This window comes from Leptopilina heterotoma, unplaced genomic scaffold, assembly GCF_015476425.1.
Source record: "Leptopilina heterotoma isolate Lh14 unplaced genomic scaffold, ASM1547642v1 Lhet_81, whole genome shotgun sequence".
Lineage (NCBI taxonomy): Eukaryota > Metazoa > Arthropoda > Insecta > Hymenoptera > Figitidae > Leptopilina > Leptopilina heterotoma.
In genome coordinates this window covers 1149472-1170181 of record NW_025111185.1, presented here as the reverse complement: position 1 = coordinate 1170181, position 20710 = coordinate 1149472, and the positions used below count along the sequence as shown (strand labels likewise).

The following is a 20710-nucleotide window of genomic DNA, read 5'->3' as shown; positions in this document are numbered from 1 at the left end:
ATTTTACTATCTATGTAACGTCATCGCCGGGTTTAAACTACTCGACCCTGGACGTTTTGCAGTCGCCGAAAATCATGAGTAAATATTCGCTTTCAACCCAAACATTATCGCCTCGCCTAATAATATTTCAACTAAAAATAATTTTTCTCGTAAGTCAATTGTGAAGTTCGCAATGTAGTCAATTTCTTTGAAATCCATTCCTCAGGTGGAACTCGATGATCTGAAAAAAAATATTCAATTAATCGAAATGTTCATTTATTCTTTTTTTTAAATTTATATTTCTATTTTATTTCCCGAATTACTGAAATTTATCGAATTTTTGAAACTGAAAATATTACCTTTTCAATTAAATTCAATTAGGAATTTACTTAATTAATTTTGTTCTTATTTTACTTTTTATATTCCGTAGTTTTCTATTTTATTTCTTTTTATTATTAAAATTGATCAAATTTTTTCGAAATTTTTTTTTTAAATTAAAAATTTTTTCTTTTTTAATTTAATTCAATATTAATTAATTAATTTGAATGTTGAAATTTTACTGCCTTTAATCCATATTTTTTTAACTTTCGTCCTTTAATTATTGATCGAATTTTTGAAATTGGATATTTTTTTTCCAACTTAATTTTCTGATCAAAATTAAAATTTAGATTTTTGATTTCGCATTTTTTCTTCAAATTATAATTATTATTCTACGCGATATCAGTTGTCATAGTAAATATTACAGTCTTGAATTTTTTCAGCATAAATCTATAATTCGCAAAGTGAATGTTTCATGAGGAATTTACAATTCTAGATATGTTGAAATATTTTATGTGCTCTCTTTTCATAAACAATTACTTTGTAATGTAAATTATTACAACCACCTTTCACAAATCTTTTCTTGTTGTTTATACGCTCTATACACGCCGCAGTGAGAAATGAAATTAAAAAAAAAAAAATTCACACTTAATCGTTCTCAGAAAATCGAGAGAAATTACTTAATTTAAAAATTTTTATGTCAGCATAATTGGACTTCTGCGACTAATAAAAAAAATTGTATTATGAGATATTAAAATATGAAGGAAGTTTTTTCCTTCCAGACCGAAAAATTTGTTTTTTTCTCTTTTGAAAGAATTCTTAATTACGATATTAGGAAAAATTTGAGAGATACACGGTTAATGTTTGATGAGAGCACGCATTTTGACAATAAATTTTCTTTTTTCACGCACAATTACGTGACACAAATGATAACTTTCAGAGCAGTGTATTTTTGTTTATGATATGTATATATGTTTATTTTTGATTTCTGTTTGACACGCAAATTCAGATCCGAATTGGGTTAATGAAGGGTTATTAATTTTTATGGATTCTCCCCAATTTAATAATCAATTTTACTCTGTGGTAATTTAATACGCGAATTAATATTTAAATCCAACGTATTTTGCTACAATTACAATTTTACAATTAATTTTTCAGGATTACTACAAAAGTTTAATTTTGTTTTTCCCTGACTTTTCCCTGATTTTAAGATACAATTTTTTCTTTTTTCCTGACCCTAAAGAATAATATTTTGATTCACTCTAAAAATTATTAGATACTCAAAAAAATGTTCTATTACATTTATTTACGAATTTCTCTAATATTGTAAAATTATTCGAAAACAACAATAACTTCTTTTCTAAATAAATAATTAATCATTATTATTTTTCCATAAAAATTTAACTAAAATCCATTTTTTAAACAATATTTATTGGAAAATTCTACGAAAATTCAATTATTTAATTTTTTTCTTTCTTTATTTTACAATCAATTAAATACAAAAATAAATAATTTATTGAATAATTGAATATTTCTTAAAATTGAATTCTCATGAAGAAATTTATTAATAAATTTTTAAATCATTAAATTCTTCGATGAATTTTAATAGAATTTTTAAGAATAATTATACATTTTTCGAGGAATTCGATTAAAATTGAAATTCTGCGATGAGTTTTATTCTTTTATTATTTATGAAAATAATCGAATTCCTAAAAAAAATTTTATTATTTACAAAAATAATTGAATCTCTGTAAAAAATTGTATAGTTTATGAAAATAATGGAATTATTACGAAGAAATTTATAACAAATTTGTAAATATTTGAATTTAGGAGAAGAATTTTATTATTTATAAAGATAATTGAAATGTTAATGAGAATTTTTTAAAATTTTTGAACATAATTGAATTTTTGCAATCATTTGTAACTTCTCAAAAATTGTAAACGCAAGTCTTAAAATTCTATTAATTTTGAAATATAATTTAAGTAGAATTATTCATTAAATAATTTATAATAATAATTTTATGATAGTTTTTCAAGAATTCAATTCGTGTGATGAATATTTTTATTTATGAAAATAATTAACTTCCTCTCAATGATTTTATTATTTATGAAATTAATTAAATCCGTGAAAAATATTTAAAAAATTATGAAAATCATTGAATTACTGCGAAAAATTTAATGCCAAATTTGAAAACATTATTTTTCAAAAAAATTTATGCAAATTCTAATTTAAATATTGAATTTCTGTGAAATTTTTATTTTTTTGGAAAATAATTGAATGTTCGTGTAGAATATTATCAACATTTTTGTTTAAAAATTGAATTCTTTTGGGAAATTTTATTAAAATTGTAGAATATTGAAAATCATTGAATTAAGAAAAATTTTTGGAAATAATTGAAATTTGGCCATGAATTTTATTAAAATTCCTGAAAATAATTGAATTTCTGTGCAGAATTTTATCAAAATTCCTGAAGATAATTGAATTCTTATGATGAATACTATTATTTATCAAAATAATTGAATTTTGCAATGAATTTTATTAAAACTCCTGAAAATAATTGAATTTTGTCGAAGAATTTTATTGATTTTGAAAATAATTATTAATTCTTGTGATGAATATTGTTATTTATGAAACTAATTGAATTTTGCAATAAATTTTATAAAAATTTCTGAATATAATTGAATTTTGGCGAAGAATTTTGCTATTTATAAAGATAATTAAAATGTTGACCGGAATTTTTAAAAAGTTTTGAATATAATTGAATTTCTGAAAAAAAATTTTATTACTTATGAAAATAATTGACTTTCTAAAAAAAATTTTATTATTTAAATTTATAAAAATAATGGAATCATTGCGAAGAAATTCTTAACAAATTTTTAAATAATTGAATTCCTGTAAAATTTGTAGATAGTAGATATTGAAAATCGTTAAAATTGAAGAGAATTTTTTTAAATAATTGAATTTTTGACAAGAATTTTATTAAAATTTTTGAAAATAATTGAATTATTGAGAAAAATTTTTTTTTTTTTTAAATAATTGAAATATTTGAAACTTCTCCAAAATTCAATGTTTTCTTAAAGGTTTTAACTAAAATTTTTCTACAAATCCTTCATTTTTATTAATTAATTAAATATGTATTTAAAAAATTAACTAATTTCAGAAGAATTTGAATTATTTAAATTTTTCAAAAATCTAAATTCTTTAAAATTACTACCTAATTAATAAAATTTCATTCAAAATTGAAATTTTCTAAAATTTCAAATTCATATCTATTAAAATTCATCTATTCATAAAAATTGTAAACGCAACTCTTTTAAAAATGAATTAATTTTGAAATATTTAAGTAAAATTATTTATTAAATAATTTATAATAATAATGTTATGACAGTTTTTCAAGAATTCAATTCGTGTGATGAATTTTTTTAATTATGAAAATAATTAACTTCCTCCGAATGTTTTTATTATTTATCAAAATAATTAAATCCCTGAAAAATATTTTAAAATTTATGAAAATCATTGAATTACTGCGAAGAATTTAATGCCAAATTTTAAAACATTTGATTTTGCAAAAAAATTTATGCAAATTCTAATTTAAATATTGAATTGCTGTGAAATTTTTATTTTTTTGGAAAATAATTGAATGTTCGTGTAGAATATTATCAACATTTTTGTTTAAAAATTGAATTCCTTCGGGAAAATTTATTATAATAATAGAATATTGATAATCATTGAATGAGGAAAAATTTTTGAAAATAATTGAAATTTGGGCATGAATTTTATTAAAATTCCTGAAAATAATTGAATTTCTGTGCAGAATTTTATCAAAATTCCTGAAGATAATTGAATTCTTATGATGAATACTATTATTTATCAAAATAATTGAATTTTGTCGAAGAATTTTATTAATTTTGAAAATAATTGAATTCTTGTGATGAATATTGTTGTTTATGAAAATAATTGAATTTTGCTATGAATTTTATAAAAATTTCTGAATATAATTGAATTTTGGCGAAGAATTTTGCTATTTATAAAGATAATTAAAATGTGGACCGGAATTTTTAAAAAGTTTTGAATTTAATTGAATTTCTGGAATGAATTTTAGTACATATTTATTAAGATATTTGAATTCTTTCAAAGAATTGCGTTAAAATTTTGATAATTGAAACTAATTTCAAGAGATCTGAAATTAAAATTTTCGAAAAAAATACAGACACAAAAATTCTGAATTTTCTTATAAATTCTAAAAATTTAATTTTTTCCAGTACTTTTAATGAAAATCCCTGACTTTTCCCTGAATTCCCTGACCTGTGGCAACCCTGTTTTTCAATTGCAATTGCAATTTCTATTTTATAATTAATATTGAAAAAATTTTAAATTTACAATCGCAATTATAATTTTAGAATTAATTTTACAATTTAAATTACAACTTTTAGGAAAATTTTAGGAATTTCTGAAATTAGGAATTTCAAATTAGGACAATTGGTAGGGAATCCAATTTTGCAATTAATTTTACATTTTTTTACAATTACAATTATAATTCGTAACAAAATTTTCTTTTCCACATTTTAATGAACAATGTATAATTTCAATTTCCCGAAATAAATAAATTTTTAATCGATTTTTCTCTCCAGAAATATGAATTTTCTGTCCGTTCTATTTATAACATTTCTATTTTGAAACAGAATTCAGTTGTATATTAATATAACTGCTTTTTTCCACGTATATCTATATTTATGGAAAACTGAAAATTTATTTTTAGCCAACATTTTTCAAAAGTAGTTTTAAAAATAATACAACTCAACGAAAGAAGTAACCGGTTTGTATAAATGGTGCAAGAAAATTGCTGCCCAGAAAGGATAAATAAATGTTGATTTATTGCGTGAAATCCTTTTCTGATGAATTATTAATTAGAAATGTTCCATTTTCAAACATTTTTTTCCCCATAAATTTATAATCCTGTTTTGAAAAAATACTACAAAAGAAAACAAACAAACAGATTATTATTTTTTTTTTTTGACAATTTAAATTTTTTATGAATAAATTTTCATAGTTTCCACTTGAGTAATATTATCGGTTCATTATTTTCAAAATAGAGTTAAAATTACAATTTTACACTTGAAATATGTGGAAAAGAGTAATGAGACTATTCCACACAACGTCGTTAACCTATTTAGCTAATTCTTGTTCGTAGGTAATATTTTCTTTTATCTGACAACATTTAAAAGTAATTGTGTAACAAAAACAATGTTCGTTGTTTTTGTTGAAAAAAAAATTTGTTTTTTTTGTTCAAAAAAATTTCAATCAAAAAAATTTGAAAAAATTTTTTTTTTTTATCATTTTGCTAATAATTGTGTAATGATTACTAATTACCAATTTTACATTTACAATATTATTAATAATTATTATATTTTTGATTATCAATATAATGTTAAAAAAAATAATTTTTTTCTTGAATACATTTTAAATTCTTTTTTATATTTTATTAAAGTTTTGACTCAACCCCATTTTATATAGAAACAAGAGAAGTTTTATTGTGATTTATTGCATTCCAATTGATTAATATGAATTTCCTTTCCCATTGTAAACGTGATTGTTAATCGTTGTAAATGACTTTTAACCAGATCATCTGTCCACGTTGATTGAATGAAAGAGGCGGACATTTAATTGTAAATATAGAGAAGATGAGACCAAAAAAATAAAGTGATCAATTATGTCGCTTCTGATTCTTATCTCGGTATCAATCACATCCTTGTTGAAATTGGATCGTTACCGAGGGTTCAAATAGTTAATTGTGCCCAAGGAAATATCATTATTTCAATATTATTCCAGTAAATAAATAATTATTTATAATAATAGACAAATAATTATTTTTCATTTATAAATAAATAATTATTTATAACAATAAATAATTAAATATAAAAATAATTTTGCAAGCAAAAATATTTCTGCCACTTTTTGCAAAACAAAAAGAAATGAAATAAAATCAAATACAAATTTTTAATTTGTAATTGAATTTATTTCATTTTTTTTTTGTTTTGCCATTTTCTAAGCAAAAATATTTCTGTCACTTTTTGCAAAAAAAAAAAAATAAAATAAATTCAACTACAAATTTTTAATTTGTAATTGAATTTATTTCATTTTTTTTGTTTTGCAAAAAGTGACAGAAATATTTTTATTCGGCTTTTTTACTTTTCAATTTATATTGACCAAGTTGAAGTCCACAACGTTGATCAATGAAAAAAAATTGTTCACTTACTTAGTAAATTAATTAAAAATGACGCATAAATATTAACACAAAAATATTTAGAAAAAAAATTGGTGTTTATATTTTGATAATAATTATTTTACAATTAAAAATTAAATTAAAAATAATACTTGAATGCATTAAATAAATTTTTTTCGTTGATAAAAGTTGTGGACTTCAACTTCGTTTATATTGTTACAATTCAATTTCGTTCTTTTCAATGAGATTCTATTGGAAATCAATTCAGAATTGTCAGCCTCTTTCAAACATTCGGTTATATACTTTTTTTTCAATTTCTATTCCTATTTTTATTCTAAATTGCATTCTGGTTGGATATTTCTTGTCAATAAATTATGTTATTAGCAGGTGAACAATATTATATCGAAAATTTCGATTTTTAACGAAACTAATTAACAAAATAAAAATTCTCGAACTATTTTCGAACAATTTTCTTTCATCCTTTTCGAGGAAATAGTTATTTAATTTACAGGGTTGCCACAAAAATTTAATTTTGTTTTTTCCTGACTTTTCCCTGATTTCCAAAAAAAATTTTTACTTCATCCCTGACCCTGAAGATTATTCTGATTCACTCAAAAAAATATTAGATTTTCAAAAAAATATTGTATTGCATTTATTTACGAATTTCTTTAATTGTAAAATTATTCAAAAACATCGATAATTTCTTTTTTAAATAAATGTTTACTCATTACCTAATATTTTTCTATAGGAATTAAGATTTTCAAATTGAAACCTTCTGAAATTCAATAACTTTTGAGAATAATGTTATCAAACATGAATATTGTAACTATTTATTCAAATTTTCAAATAGATTTTAATCTAAACCTTTTTCAAAATTCAATTATTTCTAGAAATTTACAGCATGTTTTTAATATTCAATTTATAATTTAAAATTTTAAGTAAAATTCATTTTTTAATCAATTTTTATTAGAAAATTTTTCGAGAACTCAATTATTTAAATACAAAAATAAATAATTTATTAAATAATTGAATATTTCTTAAAATTGAAGTTTTATGAATAATTTTATCAAAATTTTTAAAAATAATATTGAACTCTTTCGGCGAATTTAAAAAAAATTTTAAGAATAAATTCAATTTTTTATCATTTTATTTAAAATTTTATAAAAAATAAATGAAATTCTGCGATAAATTTTGTTATTTATGAAAATAATTGAATTCTTGCAACGAATTTTATTACTTTTTTTTAAAGAATTGAATTCATGTGAAGAATTTAATTTGTGAAAATAATTAAAAACTTGGGAAGAATTTTATTAAAGTTTCTTAAATAACTGAATTTCTCAGAATTTTATAAAAGTTTTTGAAAATAATTAAATTTCATCCATGAATTTCATTAAAAAATTGAAAATAATTTAAATTTGTCGAAGAATTTTATTAAATTTTTTTTAAATAATAGATTTCCTATGAAAAATGTTATTTTTGAAAAGAATTTTATTAAAGTTTCTTAAATAATTGAATTGCTTCGAAGAATTTTATTTTTTACGAAAATAATTGAATTCTTGCAACGAATTTTATTACAACTTTTTTTTTAAAGAATTGAATTCTTGTGAAGAATTTCATTTGAGAAAAAAATTGAATTCCAGAGAAAAATATTATTATTTATAAAAATAATTAATTTCTTGCAGAAAATTTTATTACAATTTTTTTAAATAATAATTGAATTCTTGTAAAGAATTTCATTTGTGAAAATAATTGAATTCTAGAGAAAAATATTATTATTTATGAAAATAATTAATTTCTTGTGAAGAATTTTATTCAAATTTTTTAAAATTATTAAATTTCTCAGAATTTTATAAAAGTTTTTTAAAATAATTAAATTTCCATCTATAAATGTCATTAAAAAATTGAAAATAATTGAAATTTGTCGAAGAATTTTATTAATTTTAAAAATAATTGAATTCTTGCGAAGAATTTTATTTTTTACGAAAATAATTGAATTCTTGCAACGAATTTTATTACAACTTTTTGTTAAAGAATTGAATTCCTGTGAAGAATTTCATTTGTGAAAATAATTGAATTCTGGAGAAAAATATTATTATTTTATGAAAATAATTAATTTCTTGTGAAGAATTTTATTCACATTTTTTTAAATAATTGAATTTTTTAAAATTTTATAAAAGTTTTTGAAAAATATTAAATTCTATCAAGAAATTTAATTTAAAAATTGAAAATAATTGAAATTTGGCGAAGAATTTTATTAAATTTTTTTTAAATAATTAAATTCCTGTGAAAAATTTCATTTTTGAGAAGAATTGAAATCTTTGGAAGAATTTTGTTAAAGTTTCTTAAATAATTCAATTGCTTCGAAGAATTTTATTTTTTTACGAAAATAATTGAATTGTTTCGAAGAATTTTATTCAAGTTTTTTTAAATAAAATAATGTATTATTTGTGAAAATAATTAAATTCTTTAGAAGAATTGTTTTGAAAATAATTGAATTGTATAGGAAAATTGTATTAAAATTGCAATTTTATTAACTGAATCTTGTAAAGAATTTTGTCAAAAATTTTTTTAAATAATAGAATTTTTAAAAGAATTTTATTCAAATTTTTCGAAATAATTGAATATCTCAAAACTATTTTTTTTCAATTCTCTGAATATATTTGAATTCTTTCGAAAAACTTCATTCAAGAAATAAAAACAATTGAATTGGTGCGAAGAAATTTATAAAAAATTGATAAGTAATTGAGTTTTTGTAAAATTTTTATTAAAAGTTTGTTTAAATAATTGAATTCTTTTGGAAAATTTTATTAAAATAGTAGATCTTAAAAATAATTGAAATGAGGAAAATTTTTTAAAATTATTTGAAATTTTGCCAAGCATTTCATTAAATTCTTTGAAAATAATTGAATTTTGGAGAAGAATTTTATTATTTATAAAGATAATTGAAATGTTAATGAGAATTTAAAAAAAATTTTGAACATAATTGAATTTATGCAAAGAAGTTTATCACTTTTGAAAATAATTGAATTTCTGTTATCAGTTGTTCTTAAAATTTCTATTTAAATTCATTAAAAATTGATGTTTTCTAAAATTTCAAATTGAATCCTTTGAAGTTCATTCTATTTATGAAAATTATAAACGCAACTCTTTTGAAATCTTATTAATTTTGAAATTTTTAAGTATAAAATTATTCATTAAATAATTTATAAGTAATAATTTTATGATAGTTGTTCAAGAATTAAGTTATTTAAAAAGAAATTATTTTCAGAAATAGAAAAAATTCAAGGTTTTGTATTTGAATTATTTTGAAATTTTATAATTTATAAGGCAAACAAAAAGACACAAAAATTCAGAATTTTCTAATAAATTTAAAAAATTAAATTTTTTCCAGTATTTTCAATAAAAATCCTTGACTTTTCCTTGAATTCCCTGACCTGTGGCAATCCTGATTTAATTTAATATTTACATATAATTTAATTTAATATTAAATTTAATAGTAAAAAAAATTGTCTTTCACAGACAATAAGTGAATTAATATGGCGAAATATTTACCTCTATTTTCATGGTAAAAGTAGAGTTTTTTTGTATGTGCCACTTTTGAAAATAAAGTCTAAGCCAAATCTCAAGCAATGCCGTGGTCTCGAGAGACGTTCTCAAGTTTCTTCTTCGCAATTTCGAGATTCATCTTGAAATGTTTACCCTATCCTCCCATTGATCTGAAAGGGAAGAAAGTCCTGGAGGCATATTCATCAATCTCGATATATTTTAGATTCTTATTTGTGTGCATTGCTCACGTCTTCACATGTTCACCTTGTCACAAAAGCCAATGTAATTTGAAAGAAAGTGGGTTACATAGTTAATTCATTTACCCAGTCAGCATCAGCGCTTAAGTACTAAAGCCAATTTTCCCTCATCCATTTTCAGCATTTTTTCTTCACATTTTCTTTGCATTCTTTTCAATTTTTTTTTTCATTCTTTCCATAAATTCAATCAAAAATTTGATGATTACAGAGTTGCCACAGGTCAGGGAAATCAGGAAAAAGTCAGGGATTTTCATTAAAAGTACTGGAAAAAATTAAATTTTTAGAATTCATCAGAAAATTCAGAATTTTTGTGTCTGTATTTTTTTCGAAAATTTTAATTTCAGATCTCTTGAAATTAGTTTCAATTATCAAAATTTTAACGCAATTCTTTAAAAGAATTCAACTATCTTAATAAATATTAAAATTCATTCCAGAAATTCAAATATATTCAAAACTTTTTAAAAATTCCGGTCAACATTTTAATTATCTTTATAAATAGCAAAATTCTTCGCCAAAATTCAATTATATTCAGAAATTTTTATAAAATTCAAAGCAAAATTCAATTATTTTCATAAATAACAATATTCATTGCAAGAATTCAATTATTTTCAAAATCAATAAAATTCTTCGACAAAATTCAATTATTTTCAGGAGTTTTAATAAAATTCATTGAAAAATTCAATTTATTATTTTGATAAATAATAGAATTCATCATAAGAATTCAATTATCTTCAGGAATTTTGATAAAATTTTGCCCAGAAATTCAATTATTTTCAGGAATTTTAATAAAATTCATGTCAAAATTTCAATTATTTTCAAAAATTTTTCCTAATTCAATGATTTTCAAGTTTCTACTATTTTAATAAATTTTCCGGAAGGAATTCAATTTTTAAACAAAAATTTTGATAATATTCTACACGAACATTCAATTATTTTCCAAAAAAATAAAAATTTCACAGCAATTCAATATTTAAATTAGAATTTGCATAAATTTTTCTGCAAAATCAAATGATTTAAAATTTGGCATTAAATTCTTCCCAGTAATTCAATGATTTTCATAAATTTTAAAATATTTTTCAGGGATTTAATTATTTTGATAAATAATAAAAACATTCGGAGGAAGTTAATTATTTTCATAATTAAAAAAATTCATCACACGAATTGAATTCTTGAAAAACTGTCATAACATTATTATTATAAATTATTTAATGAATAATTTTACTTAAATATTTCAAAATTAATTCATTTTTAAAAGAGTTGCGTTTACAATTTTTATGAATAGATGAATTTTAATAGATATGAATTTGAAATTTTAGAAAATTTCAATTTTGAATGAAATTTTATTAATTAGTAATTTTAAGGAATTTAGATTTTTGAAAAATTTAAATAATTCAAATTCTTCTGAAATTAGTTAATTTTTTAAATACATATTTAATTAATTAATAAAAATGAAGGATTTGTAGAAAAATTTTAGTTAAAAACTTTAAGAAAACATTGAATTTTTGAGAAGTTTCAAATATTTCAATTATTTAAAAAAAAAAAAAAAATTTTCTCAATAATTCAATTATTTTAAAAAATTCTCCTCAATTTTAACGATTTTCAATATCTACTATCTACAAATTTTACAGGAATTCAATTATTTACAAATTTGTTAAGAATTTCTTCGCAATGATTCCATTATTTTTATAAATTTAAATAATAAAATTCTTTTTAGAAAATCAATTATTTTCATAAGTATATAATAAAATTTTTTTTTCAGAAATTCAATTATTTTTATAAATAATAAAACTCATCGCAGAATTTCAATTATTTTTTATAAAATTTTAATCGAATTTCTCGAAAAATGTCATTATTCTTAAAAATTTTATTAAATTCTCCAAAAAAATTCAATAATTTAAAAAAAAAAGTTCATAAAATTTTATGCAAACATTTAATTATTCTCATTAAATAATAAAAATTTCACAGGATTTCAATTATTTACAAGGTTTTATAAATTTCTTCGCAAAAATTGAATTATAAATAATACAATTTTAAAGGGATTCAATTATTTTCAAAAATAATAAAATTCCTCGAAAAATGTAATTAAAATTTTTATTAAAATTCTTCAAAAGACTTCAATTTTAGAAAATTTTGATATAATTTGTTTATTAGAACCTAATAATTATTTTCAAATTTTCAATACATTTTTACTAAATATCTTGAAAGAATTTAATTATTCTCAAAAATTTTAATGAAATTTTTTGTAACAATTCAATTTTTTTTCAAAATAATATTAATAAAATGTTATTAATAAAATAAAATATTAATAAAATAATAATATTAATAAAATAAAAATTATTTAAAAATTTATATTTGAAAATAAAAAATTTTGTAATTTGCATATTATGCACATTATATCACGTTTTGTGCGTTAGCGCGCGTATCATTTACTATTTAAAAATAAAATTGAAAACAAAAATTGCAATCACATGAATTTATAAAAAGGAAATTAGAAAAATAGAGTTGAATAAAGAATAGAAAAACTAATATTTGGAATAAAAAAATAATTCTCAAAAACTTTAATAAAATTAAAACAATCTTAGATACAATTCAAAAAATTTTAAGGTAAAGATTTCTAATTTAAATCTTTCAAACAATTCAATTATTTTCAATATCTATTTTAATTAAAAATTTCCCAAGAAAAATTCAATTTGTATTTAAAAAAAATTATTATTATATAAATTTACAAAAATTTTAATGAAATTCTTCGCAATAATTCAATTATTTTTTGTTTAAAATGTAAAAAAAATTCTTCGCGGAAAGTAATTTTAAAAATTAATCAAAATTCAATTATTTTCAATATCTACTATTTCAATAAAATTTTACAAAAGAATTCAATTATTTAATTAGGTAATTGAATCTAATTTAATTTCAATTATTTTTAACACCATTTTTAATGAATTCTTCGAAAAGTACAATATTCTCGAAATTTTTATTAATATTCTTTAAAAGAAGAATTATTTAATTATTTTTAACAATTTTAATAAATTTATTTATAATAATTAAATTTTAAGAAATATTTAATTATTCAATAAATTATTTATTTACATTTTATTTGTATTTAAATAATTGAATTCTCGTAGAATTTTCTAATAAAAATTGATTTGAAAATTAATTTCTGTTAAATTTTAAGATAATAATTGAATAATAAAATCATTATATAACGTGAATTTTTAGAAATAATTGAATTTTGAAAAGGGTTCAAATTAAAATCTTTGATTTTTGGTTGGAAATTAGGGAGAAGTCAGGGAAAAACAAAATTAAATTTTTGTCATCACCCTGAGTCTGTAAAATAAAAATTCCCATCTATGAAATTTCGAAAAAAATTATTACATATAAATGAAGAAAAATAATTTAAAAATTTTAATTTTTTACTTGATTATGTCATGTCTAGTCAAGAAAAAACATTATTTATAACAATTATAATAAAAGAGCGTTACCTGAAAGCATGATCATTACGGAGAAATTAAAAAGTGGTATCCAAAACTGGTTTGACAACGTGAACCGACAGAGTGATACAATTGTATGTTTGTGAGTTCCAGTCGATTACAGACCAGTTGTGAGTTTGATTCCAAAGAGAAGAAAGAAAAATTCGCTCTCATGTTTGGACCATCTGCAAAAATAAACGGTGAAAGTTGATTATTTTTCGAACCAGTAAATTTTTTGTTTTCTTAAAAAATATTCAGATTTAATTGAAATCTCAATTAAAATGATGCCAAGATTTTTTTTTATGTTTTATTATTATTTTCCACTCTTTTGCCAACAATATAGGGTCGAATACATCAACAGGAAAATCAAGTTTTCTCTCTGAATTATTTTCTGTTCTACATGCTAGTCAGGTTGAACAACTCCTTTCTGACCTGAAAATTATTAAATTATTCTTGTTGTTCGTATAATAATGTCAACATTTCATTAAATATCTTGGAAAATAGTCCACATCACTTAGGTTTACTTCAATTTGCACAATTGTCTGTGGACTACTTGTTACATTAATAATAGAGTAATGAAAAATGTAATTTCCCTTTTTTTTAATCTTTTCTTGTTCCGTTTGTAAATTAAAAAAATAAATAAAAAGTAAATCTAGGTGGAAATGAAATAATGAGATAAAAATAATAAAATGATTGAAAATCAGATTTTTGCATCAAATAATTTTTTTCTTTTGACAAATTTTTTTTTGAAAATCTTGTCTCGCTTATAAATTAAAAAAATAAATAAAAAATAAATCTAGGTGGAAATTAAATAATAAAATGATTTAAAATCAGATTTTTGCTTGAAATAATTTTTTTTCTTTTGGCGAATTTCTTTTGTTGAAAAGTCTATAAAAAAGGAACTTATTTTATTCTCACAGATATTGTTTTATAATCGCATATTTATTTCATTCATATATATTTCATAACGTAATAAAAGTTTAGTTCATTCTCCCACTGGGAACATTAACATTTTTATTTTTTCATTAACCTTTTTTGTATGGAGCGTAAAAACTTTTACAGCTTTCTTACCGGAAGATAATTAAAATTATTTCTATAGAAGGAAAAGAATTTTACTTCGGCGGAATTGTACGACGAGAGTTCTCTCGAAAAGATAAAGTAAATATTCAGATGAAACTGATTTCAAGTAAATGACTTTTGAAAACAAGCATAAAAAATTTTTCTGCTATATTATAAATTTTCCATTTAAATATTAATTTATGATAATGAAATATTCAATTTTAGTAATTTTTTTCCAAATAAAAAGTCAAGCGATATTTTGCTTTTTGAAATAATTTATACTATTTTTACTAATGAAATTAAATTACAAATTTGATTTTTATTTCGAAAGATTAATTGAAAATTTAACTTTCAATTGAAAAGAGTTATTAAAAATTAAATTTTTAATTGGAAAGATTAAATAAAAATTTAATTTCTAAATTAAAAATGGGGAGATTTTTCAAATTACAAAGAGGGTGAATTTTGAATTCTAAAATTAATGGTAAAAAATAAATACCTATCTGATTGTAATTCAAGATATTAAATATCATATTCTCAGAAATCGGAACGTTTGACTTCCGGATATGTTAGTTCTGAAATCGGTATCGTGCACCTGAATAGAGTTGCATTGATGTTTTATTAATGACCCACATTAATTAAATTCTTCGTCCCTTTTTTATTCTTCTTGTCATCGACCTCTCTTGCTTCCTCTCCTTTCAGTTCATATAACGCTTCGTCGCCTCTTCTTCTCTTATCCGTATTCTGATACTTTAAAAAAAAAGAAGAAAAAATTAATAATGTCCAATAATCTTCATTGAAGTTTCATATTAATCCTTTCAGATAAATTATGTCACTATTAGTCATAACATTTTATCATTCCTTATGTAATATAGAAAGGGTATAATAACAATAACAAATAATGTTACAATAATACTGATTATAATAAAATAATAATAATAATAATAATAATAAAATAAATAAAACGTTCATTTGAAAGTTCAAAAGGGACATAATTTCGAAATTTAAATAATAATTATTATTATAATTATATTAATAAAAATAAAGTAATCAGGGTTTTTAAAAGAGTTAGGTTTCCAATTTTCATAAGTAGATGAACTTCAAAAGATTTTGATTTAAAATTTTGTAAAATTTCAATTTTAAATGAATTTAATTAGAAATATAAAAAAAAACTTAGATTTAAAAAAAATTTTTAAAACTAAAATAATTGCAAAAATTCAATTATTTTCAAAAATAATAAAATTCTTCGCAGAAATTCAATTATTTAAAAAAAATTTTAATAATATTCTACACAAACATTTAATTGTTTTCATAAATAATAAAAATTTCACAGGAATTCAATTATTTACAAATTATTTTCATAAATAATAAAATTCTTTTTTGGAATTCAATTATTTTCATAAATAATAAAACACATCGCAGACTTTCAATTATTATTTTAAATACAATTTTAATGAAATTCCTCGAAAATTGTAATTATTCTTGAAAATTTTATTAAAATTCATCAAAGAAATTCAATTATTTTAAAAAAACCTTTGCTAGAATTTATTTATTAGAATTTAAGTACTATTTTCAAAACATTTTTAAATTGAATTTCTTCAAACAATTAAATTATTCTCAAAAAATTTTTAATGAAATTCTAATTGTCACAATTCAATTTTTTTTAAAAATAATTTTAATAAAATTCTTCGTAGAAATTGAATTAATTTAAAAAATTTGTCAAAATTTATTAATTTTCAATGTCTTCTATTTCAATAAAATTTCACAAAAGAATTCAATTATTTAAAAAGAAATTTTAATAAAATTCGTCTTGAGATTTAAATTATTTTCAAAAGTAATATAATTCTTAGCAGAAATTTAATATGTTAAAAAATTTACAAAAATTCTCGTCAAAGTTTCAATTATTTTAATAAATAATAAAATTTATATTCAATTATTTAAAAAAAAATTTTAATAAACTTCTTCGTAAACATTTAATTAATTTATAAATATAATAAAAATATCACAGGAATTCAATTACATATTTACAAATTATTTTCATATATTATTCCATTAGTTTCATAAATAATAAAATTTTTACAGGGATTCAAGTATTTTCATAAATAATAAAACTCAATTTTAGAATTTCAATTATTTTTAATACAATTTTAATAGAATTCCTCGAAGAAAGTTATTATTCTTAAAAATTTTATTAAAATTTATTAAAGAAATTTAATTATTTTAATAACCTTTTCTACAATTTATTTATTAGAATTTAAGTATTATTTGCAATACATTTTTAATTAAATTTATTTAAAGAATTAAATTATTTTCAAAAATTTTAATGAAATTCTTTGCGAAACAATTCAATTTTTTTAAAAATAATTTGAACAAAAAATTCTTGACAGAAATCCAATTATGTTTAAAAATTTACAAAAATTCTCATCTGAATTTCAATTATCTTTATAAATAATAAAATTTTTCTCAGAATTTCAATTATTTTCAAAACTTTTAATAAAATTCTTGGCAGAATTTGAATTATTTTGAATACAATTTTTATCAAATTTTTGGAAAAGAACTTTTTCAAAAATTACTAAGAAAAAATTGAGTTAAAGAAGAATTTTAGTAAAAAATTCTAGAAATGAATAATCGTAATGATGAAAATAATTTTTGAAGAAGTTACAGTAACAAAGTAGCAAGTTTTATAATTATATTTTTATGTTATTGAATTTCAAATTTTTAAATATCTTATTTTTTATAAAAAAATTGATAAAATATTTATTTAAAAATGAAGTTATTGATGTTTTCGAATAATTTTCGTTTTAAAAACCTGGAATTTCGTTTTTAAAATCCGTTTTTTAACCTGGAAAAGTCAGGGAATTTGAAAAGAGCAAAAACGAACCCTGAGTAATAATAATAATAATAAATTAATAACAGTTAATGTTAGAATTTTTCGCTGATTAAGAATTATAATTACGAAAGAAGAAGTAAATAATAATAAAATAAAAAATTAACAATTAATTGAAAAATGAAATTAACTGATTTAATTTACTGTTCATTGGGGAAAAAAAATTCGGCGTAAACTAAATATCTTCATCGAGAGAATTTTTACGAACTTTTTTTTTTGTTGAATTCAATGAAACGACGGAGGGAAAGTTGGATCCTTAATCAACAGATTCTTCTATATCTTTTTCGCTTTTTATTCCGCTCCTTCGGGTATCTTCTTTCATTCTCCCCTCTCCAGCCAAACTTCTACACTTGTGCTTTCTTTATCAAAATGCCCTGAGAGGAAATCTTAGTCTTGCAATTCAAGAAGAGGCGCTAAAATATTGAAGAGCTGCGACAAAAATAAGGGATGGATGGATGGATCAACTGGTCCTCCCTTATTGTTTCGAATTCTATAAGCACTTAAAGGCCTTAAAGCAGAGAGAGCCGTGTATTCTTCTCGAAAACTCTTCGATATTACTTTGTTGCTGGAAAAAAAAATTTTGGGAGAAAAATTATTATTATTACTATCATTATTGTTATTATTATTGTTTTACTATTATTATTACTATCAGTATTGTTGTTGACATTATTATTATTATTTTTATTATTTTTATTACTATTATCAATAATATTCAAAAATCCAATAAAATAAATAAATAGTAGTAATAATTAATTATTATCATTATAATGATTAAAATTGAAAAAATGCAGATTATTTTGAAAAAAGTAACTTTTTTGTATGAAAAATGAAATTTGCAGGCAAAGCATAATTGTGAGAAATTTGAGAAAGGTACATATATATAAAATGTTAGAAAATAAAGTGTAGGACGTAAGCTTGTTAAGATCAACACTTACCCGTTATGTAGCGTACTTCCCTTCAGTTGTTAAAATTTATGAAGCACTGTCCAATTTGTATAACAATGCGAACGACTCTTAATTGGAGCAGAAATTCTGGGTAAAATTTAATCAAAATCCCTATAAGGGACACATAACTCTCCGCTGATTTCTCTTTCGCACCTGTAACATTCAAAATAATTTTTATTCGTTAAACATTTTTTATTGGAAAAAAGACAAACTTGAATTTATATTCGAAAAGAAATAAATTCAAGTTTAGAGTCGCAAAAAAATAAAAATTCGAATTTATATTCGGAAATAAATAGAAATTCATTTGAAACAATTCAAATTCAGATTTATATGCGAAAAGAGAAAGAAATTCGAATTTATACTCGGGAAGAAATACTAATTCGTTTGAAAAAATACAAATTCGAAGTTATATTCGAAAAAGAATACAAATTCATTCGAAAAAATACGAATTTGAATTTATATTGAAAAAAAAAAATTTCTAATTTATAGGCGAAAGAAATACAAATTCGAATTTATATTCGGAGAAAAAAACGAATTCATTTGAAACAATTTAAATTCAAATTTATATTAAAAGAAAAATACAAATTTGGATTTTTTATTTGGAAAAAAAATACTATTTCACTTGAAAAAATACAAATTCATTTGAAACAATTCAAATTTAGATTTATATGCAAAAATAAAACGAACTCGAATTTATATTCGTAAAAATACAAATTTATTCAAAAAAATTCAAATACAAAGTTATATTCCCCAAAAAAATACAAATTAATTCGAAAAAATTCATATTCCAATTTATATTCCCAAAAAAATAGAAATTCGAATTTATATTCGGAAAAAATAGAAATACATTTGAAACAATTCAAATTCAATATGCGAAAAAATACAAATTCGAATTTATATTCGGAAAAAATAAATTTATTTTAAAAAATTCAAATTCAAATTTATATTCGCCCAAAAAAGTACAAATTTATTCGAAAAAATTCAAATTTAAATTTATATTTCTCAAAAAATTTACAAATTGATTGGAAAAAATTTAAATTTAAATTCCCCAAAAAATTTACAAATTTATTCGAAAAAATTCAAATTCAAATTTATATTCCCAAAAAAAATACAAATACGAATTTATATTCGGAAAAATTCAAATTCAAATTTATATTCCCAAAAAAAAATACAAATTTATTCGAAAAATTCAAATTTAAATTTAATCTCCCCAAAAAAATACAAATTTATTCGAAAAAATTCAAATTCCAATTTATATTCCCAAAAAAAACAAATTCGAATTCATATTCGGAAAAAATAGAAATACATTTGAAACAATTCAAATTCAGATTTATATGCGAAAAAATACGAGTTCGAATTTATATTCGGAAAAAATACAAATTTATTCGAAAAAATTCTAATTCAAAGTTATATTTAAAAAAAAATACAAATTTATTCGAAAAAATTCAAATTTAAATTTAATCTCCCTAAAAAAATACAAATTTATTCGAAAAAATTCCAATTCCAATTTATATTCCCAAAAAAAATATACATTCGAATTTATATTCGGAAAAAATAGAAATACTTTTTAAACAATTCAAATTCAATATGCGAAAAAATACAAATTCGAATTTATATTCGGAAAAAATACAAATTTATTCAAAAAAATTCAAATTTATATTCCCAAAAAAAAAAATACAAATTCATTCGAAAAAATACAAATTCGAATTTATATTCGAAAAAGAATAAAATATTTAAAGGAAACTCGATTTCTAAATGTGAAAAGTTTAATAAATAACGGGAATATAATAAACACGTCTATAGGAACTTTAAATGTTTATTATATTCACGTGTTCATTAAATTGATAGTTTTATTACAAATGCCATAATTATATACATATATAGTGACTTCGTGATCATTTAGATAATGACAGGTATCATAATTTCTTCTCATGATCTTATAAAAGTCATATACATCTGACTCTATATAAAAGGAATCATAAGTAGTATTATTCGGCGATTACGTATAATTCAAAGTTTCGTCATATCTTTA

General features: G+C 20.1%; 1 protein-coding gene across 2 annotated transcripts in view; it reads left to right on the top strand.

The window, feature by feature from the left end:
* Positions 1-20710, top strand: part of LOC122511365 — a 51845-nt gene that overhangs the window by 18168 nt on the left and 12967 nt on the right. The gene's annotated exons all lie outside the window — the stretch shown is intronic.